At 42.2% G+C, this 13835-nt stretch overlaps 1 pseudogene; it reads right to left on the reverse strand.

The window, feature by feature from the left end:
* Nucleotides 1–7037: 7037 nt before the first annotated feature.
* Nucleotides 7038–11476, reverse strand: LOC136671345 (granzyme B(G,H)-like; annotated as a pseudogene).
* Nucleotides 11477–13835: the final 2359 nt, after the last annotated feature.

Raw genomic sequence — 13835 nt, forward strand, 5'->3', positions numbered from 1 at the left:
TTCTTCTCCTTTGTCGTCGTGTCGCTTTTCGTTCGTCTGTCCTGTTTACCCTGTCTAGTTTCCTTTGTTTAATTTAGCTTGTTTGGCTCCTTGTTTGTTTTTGTTCTGTTTAAGTATCGTTGTTTTGTTTATATTAAAATATCCCGTGTTTTAGCGAATGCGTCCGCCTCCGTCAGTCCGCACCTCTCATCCCTGACAGAATGTACGACCATTACCAGGATGCAGCTAGCACGGACTATTACCTCAAGGGATGTGCCGTTCGCCGGACTCCATTCCGTACAGGCCCCAAAGATCCTGTGGGGGAGGCTTTGAAAGCGGCCTCGGAATGGAGTCGCCGGCTCCAGCTCCTGCCTGGCGCTGTTCCGGATCCAATATCGGAGGAGTCGACTCGTGAATCGAGTAGTTGCGCCAGCGGGAGTCGAAAGAGTCGGCGGAAGAAGCGTGCTGGAGTCCCCCCCTCGCTGGAGGATTACCCCCTCAGGTCCGGGGAAATTTTTGGGGGGGCGTTAAGGGTTGGGGCTGTTAGCCTCACCTCCGTGGTTGGAGGCTAACAGGGGCGCACCTCGAGGGGATCTAATGGGTGCGCCTGTGAAACCCCCTAAACCCTTTACAGCTCCAGCACGAGCCCGGCGAGCAGCACAAACCCCTGTCCTCGAGAGCGCGACGCGCGCCTCTCCTGTCTTCATGAGCGCGACGCGCGCCTCTCCTGTCTTCGTGGACGATGTCGCAGATTCATCTGCCTCCGTGGACGTCGTCGCACGTTCTCCAGTCTCCATGGACGACATCGCAGATTCATCTGCCTCCGTGGACGTCGTCGCACGTTCTCCAGTCTCCGTGGACGACGTCGCAGATTCATCTGCCTCCGTGGACGTTGTCACAGTTTCTCCTGTCTCCGTGGACGACGTCGCAGACTCCTCTGCCTCCGTGGACGTCGTCGCACTGTCTCCAGTCTCCTTGGACGTCGTCGCAGGTCCCCCTGCCTCCTTGGACGTCGTCGCAGGGTCCCCTGCCTCCGTGGACGTCGTCGCAGGGTCCCCTGCCTCCGTGGACGACGTCGCAGGGTCCCCTGCCTCCGTGGACGACGTCGCAGGGTCCCCTGCCTCCGTGGACGACGTCGCAGGGTCCCCTGCCTCCGTGGACGACGTCGCAGGGTCCCCTGCCTCCGTGGACGACGTCGCAGGGTCCCCTGCCTCCGTGGACGACGTCGCAGGGTCCCCTGCCTCCGTGGACGACGTCGCAGGGTCCCCTGCCTCCGTGGACGACGTCGCAGGGTCCCCTGCCTCCGTGGACGACGTCGCAGGTTCCCCTGCCTCCGTGGACGTCGCTGCAGGGCCTCCTGTCTCCGTGATGGCGGCACCCGCCGCTCCAGTCTCCGTGACGGAGGCACCCGCCGCTCCTGTCTCCGTGACGGCGGCACCCGCCGCTCCTGTCTCCGTGACGGCGGCACCCGCCGCTCCTGTCCCCTTGACGGCGGCACCCGCCGCTCCTGTCCCCTTGACGGTAGCTACGGCCGCTCCTGTCCCCTTGACGGTGGCTACGGCCGCTCCTGTCCCCTTGACTGTGGCTACGGCCGCTCCTGTCCCTTTGACTGTGGCTACGGCCGCTCCTGTCCCCGTGACTGTGGCTACGGCCGCTCCTGTCCCCGTGACTGTGGCTACGGCCGCTCCTGTCCATGTCCGTAGGACGGCCCGAAGGACTTCAGGGCCGATCCCCAGAACTGTGCCCAGGCTGGTTCCTCAGACTGCCCCACAGACATTAGCCAGTCCTGGGCACCCCCCTGTTATATTGGTTCCCCTGTCTGTCCTTGTCTTGGTTCCTGTCTCTGTCCTTGTCCCTGTGCCCGTGTCAGCCTTTGTCTCTGTCCCTGTCCCGGTCACTGTGTTTGTGTCAGTCCCTGTGAATGTATTGGTCCCTGTTCCCCTGTCAAGACCTGTCCAGTCTCCGTTTCAACCCCCTGTTCAGTCCCCTGTTAGTCATGTCCAGTCTCCGTATCCGTCCAATGTCCAGTCACCCGTCTTGTCTCCGGTCCAGTCTCTGTTTCAAACCCCTGTCCAGTCTCAAGTCCCGTCTCCTGTCCAGTCCCCGTTTCAACCACCTGTCTTGTCTCCGGTCCAGTTTCCCTTTCAATCCCCTGTCCAGTCTCCAGTCCCGTCTCCGTTTCAGTCTAGTGTCATGTCACCTGTCCTGTCTTCTGTCCAGTCACGTACCCCTGTCCAGTCTAACGTTCTTATCCTGTCCAGTGTCTTGTCACCAGTCTCTGCTCCTGTCCAGTCCCAGCACCAAGTCCTGTCACCTGTCCTGTCTTCTGTCCAGTCCCTGTTTCCATCCAGTGTCATGTCCAATGTCAAAAACCCTGTCAAGTCTCATGTGTCCACTCCCGTCATGTCCAGTCCGTTCCAGTCTTTTGTTACCTCCCTTTGTCAGTCACCTGTCATGTCCCATGTCCCATCTCGTATATTCGGTTCTATTGTGTCCCCAGCTCCAGTGTCTGTTCCCGTATTGTCCTGAGTCCTGTCACCCGTTGGTTTGTTGTCCTGTCTTGTTTTCCGTGCCCTCTCCTGTGCCAGCTCCTGGGGGGTTTAGGAGTACGCGCCCGGGAGTTGCGCGTTCTTGGGGGGGGCATCTGTCACGCCTTCGTCCTGTCATGTCTGTTGTCCCCGGCCATGTGCTTTTAGCACATGGCTATGTTTTGTTTATGTCCTTGTCTCCGCCCTCGACCCGCCTCCTCGTCCGTGTCATGTGTTAACCCGTCCTCGTTATCTGTCCAGGTGTGTCTCGTTTGTGTCTGTATTTAAGCCCTCTTGTCTCTCATCCGTTTGTCGTACATTTCCCCTTTATCCTTTGTTTAGTAGGTCACGTTATTTAGTCTGTCCGTCTGTCTCTAGAGTTTCCCCGTTTCTTCTCCTTTGTCGTCGTGTCGCTTTTCGTCCGTCTGTCCTGTTTACCCTGTCTAGTTTCCTTTGTTTAATTTAGCTTGTTTGGTTCCTTGTTTGTTTTTGTTCTGTTTAAGTATCGTTGTTTTGTTTATATTAAAATATCCCGTGTTTTAGCGAATGCGTCCGCCTCCGTCAGTCCGCACCCCTCATCCCTGACACTATAAGACGATTAGAAATGAGTGAGTGTTCTTCATGTGGCATTCTGACTCATGAGTGTGTGAGCTCACCCTTGTGATACACATCAGTGTTGTTTTCTCAGAAATGACACAGGTTCCATGTTTAATGTTATAGCTATAACATGTTTTGCTCAGTTTACTGATCCACATTAAAAATGGATTAGTAATAGCTTCAGATGTTTTGTAAACAGCTGTAATTTCACAGATTTTTACCATTGCAATAGCTCACTGTAGGAGGAAACCAGAGGGCCTGGAGGAACCCCACACAGATACAGGGCGAAAACACCAAAATTCTTACAGACCCGAGGCAGGGATCTAACCCACAATCTAAGCCCTCTGGAGCAGTGTGAGAGAGACACCCTGTTATGTCACCCTGCCACCCTTCCTGTCTTTGCATGTGCTGAAGAATAAAGTGAGTTATGGTTAGCTGCAGTGTGAAGTGAGTCATTACGTAGATTAAAGCACACATTGAACACCAGGCTGTGTATAATATTTCATCACCTTTAGGACAGTGGCACATCAGACTTATATTTCAAGTGTTTTCTTAGATCAGAGTCTCTATTCATGTAAATACCATGAACTAACAAGTGGCTGAATACTCTGAGCTTCCTGACTAACTGTGTGGGTACACATCCGTATACTGTTCCTCTAAATGGCACCACAAAGCTGCTATATAATTATTTGCCCAAGAGCAGCTGGATGATCCATTTGATTAAAACTTCCTGGAATGACATTTATGTTTACTCCAGCATGTTAGAAAGTAAATCCTCACTTTAAAACACAAGATAATTGAGAAAACTGGAAACAGTTTGGGGTGGACGGAGGAAGAGAATGAAAGATAGATTGACAGTCCTTTTTGTTACTGATATTATAGATTGTATACCACATTTATTTCACATATTTATTCAGAAAAACAAATACAGTTCATCTATAGTTTACATATAAAATTGCAAACAATATCCAAATATACAACACAAATCCCCACAGAAAACAATATCATCACTAAATAAAATGTACTGCTTTTATGTGCAAAATGGCCAACCAACCGACAATGGGAACAGTCTTTTCATCTGTTGGCTGCTCTTATGATTAAATGTCTCCTACATGAAGTATGGGTAGGTGGGCCTGGCTTTGTGAAGGTGGCATCGACAATAACAGAAGAGGGAGGGAAAAGAGATGATGTGTCTAAGAATGGGAGAAAAACAACCCATGGCATGAAAAGGAAGAAACAAAAGACAAAAAATTATTATTAAGGAGCATCATACTGAGGCAGCGTGACTCACGGCTACGATTCCTTTGTAATGCCAACATCACCTGTTTGATTCAGCTATGATCAAAAGCAGAGGTAACTACACTTTCTACGTCTTCTTCTATAAACTACACAACAGCCAAAGCAAATCTTAGAAATGTATTCTTACTCCTTAAATGCCTCACAACACCAGGGACAACAAGCCTCCCCTTTTTTGAGGGTGTACATATAGACTATATTCTATAGCCTGAACAGAAGAACAATGTGTAAGTAATCTAATGATATGCATATGTACAAATAAAAACCAACACACCCACACCCAGGAAGGTGTATTTCTTAAGGCAGGGTATCACAGTGACTATACAGAGCTCAAATAGTGGTGCTGCCCTCTAGAGGTGTTTCAAGCCTTGTTTTTTGACTGATAAAGGTCTCAAGCATTAGAAATGATGTCCAAACTGTGGGAGCCATGATGACCATGATGCTTATAGACTAATCATCATACATGCCCAAAAACCCACCCGTCCACAATCAAACTAATAATTCAGATGTCTTTGAGAAATCTGATCACATTTGTAAGGCCACTGCAGTCACTATAGTGAGAAGACAGTCTGGAATGAATACTGAACTAAGAAAAAGTTGCATATATATTATGTGACTGTTGCAAATTTATATATTGTACATTGAAACATTCTCAGGTCAGTGTAAGCTTTTGTCCATTTATTTTAGTGTAATCATAATGCTTTTTTATTTTAGCTTTGCAATAAGCTAATAATACTCTCATTTAATTTCTTCCATGAAAATGAGAATTTGTAAGAAAATAAATGCTTCATAAAATGAGTAAAACATCTTCTGGTAGCCCTAGGAAGTTAACTGATTATGAATATAGGTGATAGCCTGAGCAAAGAGTTTCATCAGTTGTTAGATGTGGAAAAATCAAGCATCACAAAGCTTGGGTTTTTTAAAGTAAAACTCAATGTAAAATTGGTAAAAGATGCATATTAGTTTCTTTTAAATGCTTAAAATAAACATATGGAATGTGTTTGCATATAAAGCCTGGATCATTTCAACATTTATACTAATTAGACTGGTAAAATTAGTGACACAAAACAATATAGATTTTCAGATTTCATAGAGTGCAAAACCTTATATAGCCCTAATGAATTTGCTGTTTGCTTATACAAGTTCAGAATAAACACGAAATAAAGAGTATCTGTACTTGCTCGAAATATGGTTTCTGAATTTTTTACATTTAAAATACTGTGTAAGGTCCCCTTTTTGGTGTTATTTTGGTGCGAAAAATTAAGGCTCATTTATACTCTCTTTACATATGTAAATGAATATGTCCATTTCGAACATTGTAACCATCACTGCCCCATACTTCTATGCATCCTTTATGTTGGCATGGATGTTAAACACTACATCCACTAGAGCAGTTCAGGGTGAAATGTTTTTCATGACAACAACAAAGATGGAGATGTTGGAGGAGATGCTTATAATGTAACATTACATAATACAAAAAAAAAAAAAAGACGAAAGAGGCAGCATTGTAAGAGGCAGTGGTCTGTGAGGCCATTAAATACTTCTCAAAATGACCGTATGCATTCGTAATCTTCCAGAGAATGTGCAAACCTACAGGTGAACTGAACACAGAGTTCTGACTGAAGGCTTCATGCGTATCTGTATACGTATTAAACTTTGAGCATAAATGAGCATTTATTGTGATACTGAATTTTATAAATAGGACCCAACACTAATGTATTAAGTGATATATGAAGGGTTTTGAGATACTGGAAGAAATAAAATAATTAATTTAAAGTAAGAGAGAATTTACAAGGCATTTAGCAGTATGATCTTTTGGAAACTATTTCCAGTCCTAGAATAGTTTCTGGTCTCCAAGTTTCGGATCTCTAGAGAGTTTAAAAAGATTTTCCTTCATTCTAATAATATTAATGTGAGAAAAGTTACTTCACATCTATATAAATCTTTCAAATTCTACACTGAACTCTTCTCCATCTCCAGTAGACACAGCAGCACAGTCATAACCACCTTCACCATAATGACCTTCATTAACATCTAACACAGGAGCAAAAGAAGACAAAAAGCCCTAAAAATATTTGGTGGAAAATGACAACTCGGAGCCCAGAAAATGAGCACTACAGGCCAGCTTTGCCAGTTCATACCAGGGCAGAGTGTTGGTTTTTTTTTGCAGCCTTTAGAAGCAAGGGCAGACCCTCGGTGTCCTGAGCTGGTCACAGCACCCCATACTCCTGCAGAGACTTGATCAGCACTGTATCTTTAACATTGCTAAAGACCATGTGGATGTTGTTCGTGTCTGTCGCGCAGGTGAAGTGAGAGTAGATGCTCTTACTCTTCTTGTCCTGGTTTAGGGCCTGATGCTTATACATGTCACGAATGTAGTTCATAGCAGCTTCAGCATCTCGTGGCTTACCTGCAGCCAGCATCCAATAGAGAAGAGGAATGGTAAATGCAATGAACAATGAGTGTGAATATAGACGTTAAACTAATTAACATTAAGTCCCGAAACTGATCTGAAGTACAGCAGAATCATTCTGAGAGGAAACATTATGAGATTTTATCAGGAAAACTTAAAATACAATAAATATGACATATTATTGCAGAATTTGAAAGAGAGTTATATTGTTGTGTTTTGTTTGTTGTAGTTTATTGCCTCATTAGTACAATTCAAATGAGAAATTCACATCAATAGACATCAGCAACAGGAACATCACAAATACTATCATACATGCAGTTATTGTGCCTGAGAGTGAAACTTCAACCTAGTTCCAGCAGCAACATATACGTCTTGCCTGCATCCTGATGCAAAAAGGGGTGCATTGTATATTTGCCATGTGTAACAGACAGAAAGGAGAAAGTGGAGATTTGGAGATATAGAGCTATGCAGTAACGGTTTCACAGACACAACTGATGAAGGAACACAATCATGGTCAGGGTTTCCACTATTAAAATGCTTTTTCTTCTTTTTTTCTTTTTTAAAGAACATGATTCACTTAATGTGATTCACTAAAAGAGAGTTTACTTTGGAGACTAACAATAGCCGAACATCTATACGAAGGCATTCCTCCACTCTTCCCTTAACATTTCACACTGTAGATGCTGTATTGGTCCCAGTATAAATGGATGAGATAGGACAAAAGCCTAAATGAATTTAAATGTTTTTTTTATAGTGAAATATCAAGTTCTAGGTGAAGTTCTAATGACAGTGCTTCATCCATATTCAGTCAACATTTAACCTTACATTCTTTTACAGTGGCATAGGTTTAACAACATAGGCTCTTCCTTCAGTGAACTGAAACACCACTACAAAATTAAGGCCTCTTTACAGTGGAATTACTGGTGTTCAATGATTTTCTTGATCCAGGACATGAATGCAGAAATATTGGTGTAGGCATTTGGTTTTGTGGGGTTGTCACAGTTGTCCTTCTCGGTGAAGGAAGCAATGCCGACTGCTTTGTTATCACACACCAGAGGACCACCAGAGTACCCCTGCAACAAAACATAAGCAACGTTAACACACTGCTGAACTAAACCTTTATAAAACTTCTGCTGAAATTCTAACAACTGATGTTTTGTCCTGACCTGGGATTGGGCTTAGACCTGGACTAAATTGTACTTTCTGTAGTTAATCTCCAATCAGAATGCTGGGTAGTTCAGGACTAGGCTTAATCCTGGTCCAGGAAACTGAAATCTGCTTGGGTTTAATGGGTTTAATCTTAAGGATAATTTAGCTGACAAAATCCACCTTTATCACCACCTGCACACAGTATGTTGGTGTAGTTCCAGTATCTTTCACAATGTTTATAGACGGCGATGTTCGTCTCCAGAAGTACGCTACTTGCAGTTCCCTTGGTTTTAATTCTTCCCCAACCAGCTACGCTGCAAGACCCATCCATGCCTTTGCTTAGTTTAGAGATGGAAATCTTTGCAGCATTCTTGCTGTTTTCAGTCGACTTTCCTAGCTGTAACAAAGCCAAGAAAATTAGTTAAATGTGGTAAACAAAACTGAACTTGATTAATATGAGAGAATCTGGATGATGGAGCATGGTGGGAGAATAAAAATTGGGTAACATTACATTTGCTGAATGTTGTTCTGGGCTCGTATTCTTTAAGCATCAGTAAGGTTACTAACAGCACTGGGTGTAACAGCCTCATGACTCTTACTTTAAACCTGCTCTGAGTCCCTGTCACTTTGAGGTGCACACATTTGTGATATCATCAGTCAATCAATCAAAATGTATTTATATAGCACATATTTTAAGTGATGTTGTCACAAAGCAGCTTTACAGAACTGGTATCAGAACAAATAACAATGTGGATCAGAAAGCCCCATGCAAGCAAGCCAAAGGCAACTGTGGCAAGGAAGGACTTCCTCGAGGCTGGAGGAATCAAGACTCACAAGTGGAACCCATCATCCTCTGGTCAAACATCTGCTAGAAATCAAAGAGTGAGCAGTTGTGGAAGAGTTAAAACAGAACAGGGAAAGACTCAGCTTACCCCCAAAGAGAACACCCCATCGAAAACAAATGCATCAACATGGAAATTATGGCAGCGTATATTAAATGCTTCTCCTCTATTCACCACATATGAACATAACATCATTTTTTTCTCCTCATCCAGTCCAAACTTTCCTCAATTGTATTCCAGTTCTTTAGGTAAAACCTTTAGGTTTTTATTTTGTTTGTTTCTCACATGTAAACTCAGTACAGCGTCATATCAGAATATTATGTGCTCTTCCTTATTTCTATATTCACTGTCCATTGTCTCAGCTTCACTGACCATACAGGAGCACTTTCTACTCCTACAATTACAGAGTGTAGTCTATCTGTTGCTGTGCACACATTGTTTGTCGCTCTTCACACTGTTCTTCAATGGTCAGGACCCCCACAGAGCAGAGAGTATGATTTGGTAGTGGATCATTCTCAGTGCTGCAGTGACACGGACACAGTGTTATTTCTAGCAGCTGATTTTTATTTCATTTTAATCTTATTCTTTAGACTAAAATGTGTATTATGTTTGGTCTTATTTTAATCATTGAATTCTTCTCAGATTTAGTCTGGTTTAAGTTGAAGAAAAATACCATTTTTGTGTACTTTTAGTCCATTAAATAAACATGTATTAATGTAGTAAAATAAACCAACATTACCAAAATGGATAGTGAAATATATCCATCCATCCATCCATCCATTATCTGTAACCGCTTATCCAATTTAGGGTTGTGGGGGGTCCAGAGCCTACCTGGAATCATCGGGCGCAAGGCGGGAATACACCCTGGAGGGGACGCCAGTCCTTCACAGGGCAACACAGACACACACACATTCACTCACACACTCACACCTACGGACACTTTCGAATCGCCAATCCACCTGCAACGTGTGTTTTTGGACTGTGGGAGGAAACCGGAGCACCCGGAGGAAACCCACGCGGTAGTGAATTATATGAAAATGGTAAATAAAAATGCAAACAGTTTTTAAATATTTATTTTTTTGCAATTTCCAATTTTGCTTTCACCTGTTCCCATCACACACCCCACAGTTTGAATACCTCTGCTCTACAGCCTCACCAACCAAAGTGGGCTTGAGTATCCTACAGAAATAGTGTAGAGTTGATTTTTATTTAGTGAATGAGTTCATAAGAGCTTTAGTTCTTTATTCTGTTGAAGTAAAATGTAACTAAAATGCTAGTGTATCTATTTCTAGCAGAAATATCCTCCTATGTTGTAGTGCGTATAGGCCATTAACCTTAAACCCTAAGGGCTTGTTACTTCAGTTCCTCACACTCATCACAACATACATTTCATACTCAAAGAAGTTACTATTAACTTCAGAATACACTAAAAGGCATGTCCTAATATCAATACCTGTACAATAAAGCTAGGCTGAAAGTAAATAGCAGAGTTTACCTTCAAAAGCATGATGTCATTGCTGGGGGCAGGGTAATGGAACTCTGGATGAATGTGGTGCTCCTTTACTGCAATACGCTCAAAGTCATTGGACTTCAGATCATGAGCTCTGATCCCTGCTGTCACTTCTGCCTTATCCAGTCCACTCCTAGAGGAACCAGGAGACAGAAACTTGTTAAAAAATGGTTTTCTTCTCCCCGTTTCCTTGAACAGAAACCATGTAGGGTCTGGAGTGGGGCTTTGCCACTGTGCCATTCACTATACCCACATTCACACTGGCTGAGAGAGAGAGAGAGAGAGAGAGAGAGAGAGAGAGAGAGAGAGAGAGAGAGAGATATCCTTGTTTAAGAAAATATTGCTTAATAATTTTAAAAAATTATTTTTTTATTAATTTTTTTTTTATTATTTTTTTAAAAATTAATTTTGCTTAAATAAATCAACATTTTTGAGAATTTGCAAATTTAATTTTTGACAATTTTCAATCTTCTGTGCAAGGGCACTTCAGGTGTGAATATTGCTGTCTCTAAATTCAGTTTTCTAACTTTTAAGCCATTGCTGTACATAATTTGACATTTTTGTGAGTTTTTTTAATTGTCCAAAAAGCATTTATAAAACTGACTATTCAAGTTTACTAATCAGTTTTAGGTGATATTCAGAATTAAGAAGTTTATGTGCTGATACATGTAAAATAAAAAAAAAAATAAATTTGAATCTGAATACATTTACTTTGTATCCTGTTCTAATTTCATAATACAGATTACACATTGTCCCAGTCTTCACAAACACTGGAGCTGTTCACATTTACATTGATTGCATTTGGCAGATTCTCTTATCCAGAGCAAGTCACAGTTTAATCCTGTTGCAAATGGGAGCCAATGTAGTGCTGGAGTCTTGGCAAAAATACCCTTATTGGTGTAGTATTGGGTGGTTCCCCAGCCACACAATTAACCTACCAGAGCACTATAAAGTATATAAAGTATAGTATAGGGTTCATAGCTGTTTTAGAGAAGACAGCCGTCACAAACAAAGATAGACCCTCAACCCTTGGAACTGAAAGCTGAAAATCCACTAAGCTACTGGACAACACATGCTGTGTGTGCGATTATGTGTGTGTGTGACACTTACCTGAGTGACCGAGGGGCACAGCTGGCAGTAGGACCAGATGAACCAGAGCCATGAATCTATGCTTTATGTTCTCCACAGTGAGGGAGAAGATGTTTAATACAAACTGCTCCTTCTTAAAAAAATAAATAATAATTTCCACCAAATTTCCTGTGTGGTTTACTTTCACAGAGACCGTGTAAAAATTAGTGACAGAGTTATCGGTGCTCAGCATGGGGTGTGAGCATGAAGTTTTTTTGGTTTCTTTTTAAACTCATGGCCCTATCATTATCTGGCATTACTACTAACAACTGGACATTGAAACATCAAAATGATTTTGAAGGTGTAATTTAAGGTAAAAAATATTACCTTGCGTTCCTTTAACTGAAGTCAATTTATTGTGAGGAAAACAGTCCCTTATTAAGAACTAATTATTTTTAAGAAAACCACAGTGTACCATGGTGCTATTGGAATAAATTGCAGCTCTAATGTACATAAGGTAAATTACATTATATGGATCATTACATTACAGACTAAATGCAGATGTATTACCAAAAACACTAATAATGCAACATTAGACATTTCTATATTGCTGGATCATATTGTATCTATATGCAACGGAATGTGCTCCCTCTGTCACTCTCTCTTTGTGAGTGTCTGCATTGAACTCTTTGACCTGTGGTTTCTTTACAAATAATCAACAGAATTCACCATTATCTGACACTGCTTAGGGCGATAGATGAAGCAAGCTTGAGGGGTTTTTTTTAAAGTTCCTCCAGGGTGCCCTCTATTGACCAGCCGGCTGTTACAATAACTGTGGAAAGGACTCCATAGATTCCTAAATGTTTATTAGAAATAAAATATTTCCAATAATCTGGGATAGGCCAGGTTTTCTGGGATTATAAGCATACCTTGCCCCTTTAATTTCTGTCAACTATATAGTTGACAGCTCTATATGTAGTTTCGTAACCAACCAGCAGATGGTTGAGAAAAATAACACAGGAAGTTCACATTAGATCTGAGATATATTTATCAGACGGCCTCATAAGACAGTATTAAGAAATGTTCAGTGTGTTTTTTAGAGCATATGGCTGAACATATGTATGTGCGCTACAGAGAGGGATGTTTAGGATAAGCTGTCAGTGAGGCAGGACACTATCAATTTTACACCCTCCCTTACAGCATGCAAATGTAAACTATTCTCTATGTTTGCCTTATTTGGAAAGGAGAGAACTATATAGACGAAAGGATCCGAGCCAGCTGAGAGAGACAAATAGACATGAGACAGAGATGATCGGAGCGCTCAATTGAACACTCTCTCACGGGATCCTTAAGAACCCGTAAGACACTGTTTTGGTAAATAAAGATGTATTTACACTTTTAACCGTGTCTGCGGAGATTCTTTTCCATCACCTGTCTTCACAACACAGCAAAAGTTAACAACAAAGATGGCGACGAGGATGGGATTTGAGCTGTGACCTGCCTGCTTCAGATGACCCCTGCATTCGAACTCCCGCTTAAAAGCCGGCAAATAGAAGGTGAGATTTTCACAAATTTGAGCGCTGGTTGGGTGTTTGGGCTGTCTGATGCAGAAAGAGTTGCATTCATAAATAGACTCATTAGTGTATGTAGTGTTGTGTTGATAATGGTGTCGGATAAAGTTCTCCGTTCTAAATTTTTAACTATAGTCATTGTAATAGAGAAATTAAGGAAATAAAAGGGAATAATGAAGAAAAGAGTAAAGAGGAAAAAGAAAAGGAAATGTTGAAGTATAAGTAGAATAGCTTAATTAGTAACGATAAGGTGAGCTGATGATGACATGCACGTTTGGGTAAACAGGGCCCTATTTTTGCTTGAAACTGTAAGACATGAATCACAGTCATTGCGTGAAAGTAAGCTTTGTGTATTTTGGAATTGGATTGTATTGAAATAGTGAGAAGCCCTGGGCCCAGTGGCATTTGGTTAAAATTTATTTAAGGTTAAAAGGAATTTAAGGTTTTAAGGATAACGAAAAGGAATAAAAGAGACAATAAGAAAGTTAAATAAAGAGAGGATGCCGCTGATTTGGAAAAAGCCCTCGTGGAGGCGAGATTAGCCCGGCCGCAAATCCTGAAAAATTCACTAGGTGATTTTTTGGGTCAGTTTGATGAGAAACTGGAGGTGTGATGCAGAGATTTAATTAGGGGTGCCCACTCGAAACACTGTTGACGAACACTGTATTGATGCTGCCTCTTTTTGAATTATTACACCTCATAAGGTAGCATAAATTAAAAATAAGGAATAAGAAATAAGGAAATAAGGTAAGGGCGGCAATAAAAAGCATGCTGTTAATGTGTGAATGGGTCGACTATGAGAAATTGTGTTGAAAATGATGAGTGTGTGTAAGCGCTGTTTGGAGGATGTTGGAGTATGTGTGTGTGCCTAGTGAGTTAAGA

Source organism: Hoplias malabaricus, chromosome 16 (assembly GCF_029633855.1).
Source record: "Hoplias malabaricus isolate fHopMal1 chromosome 16, fHopMal1.hap1, whole genome shotgun sequence".
In the NCBI taxonomy this organism is placed as follows: Eukaryota; Metazoa; Chordata; class Actinopteri; order Characiformes; family Erythrinidae; genus Hoplias; species Hoplias malabaricus.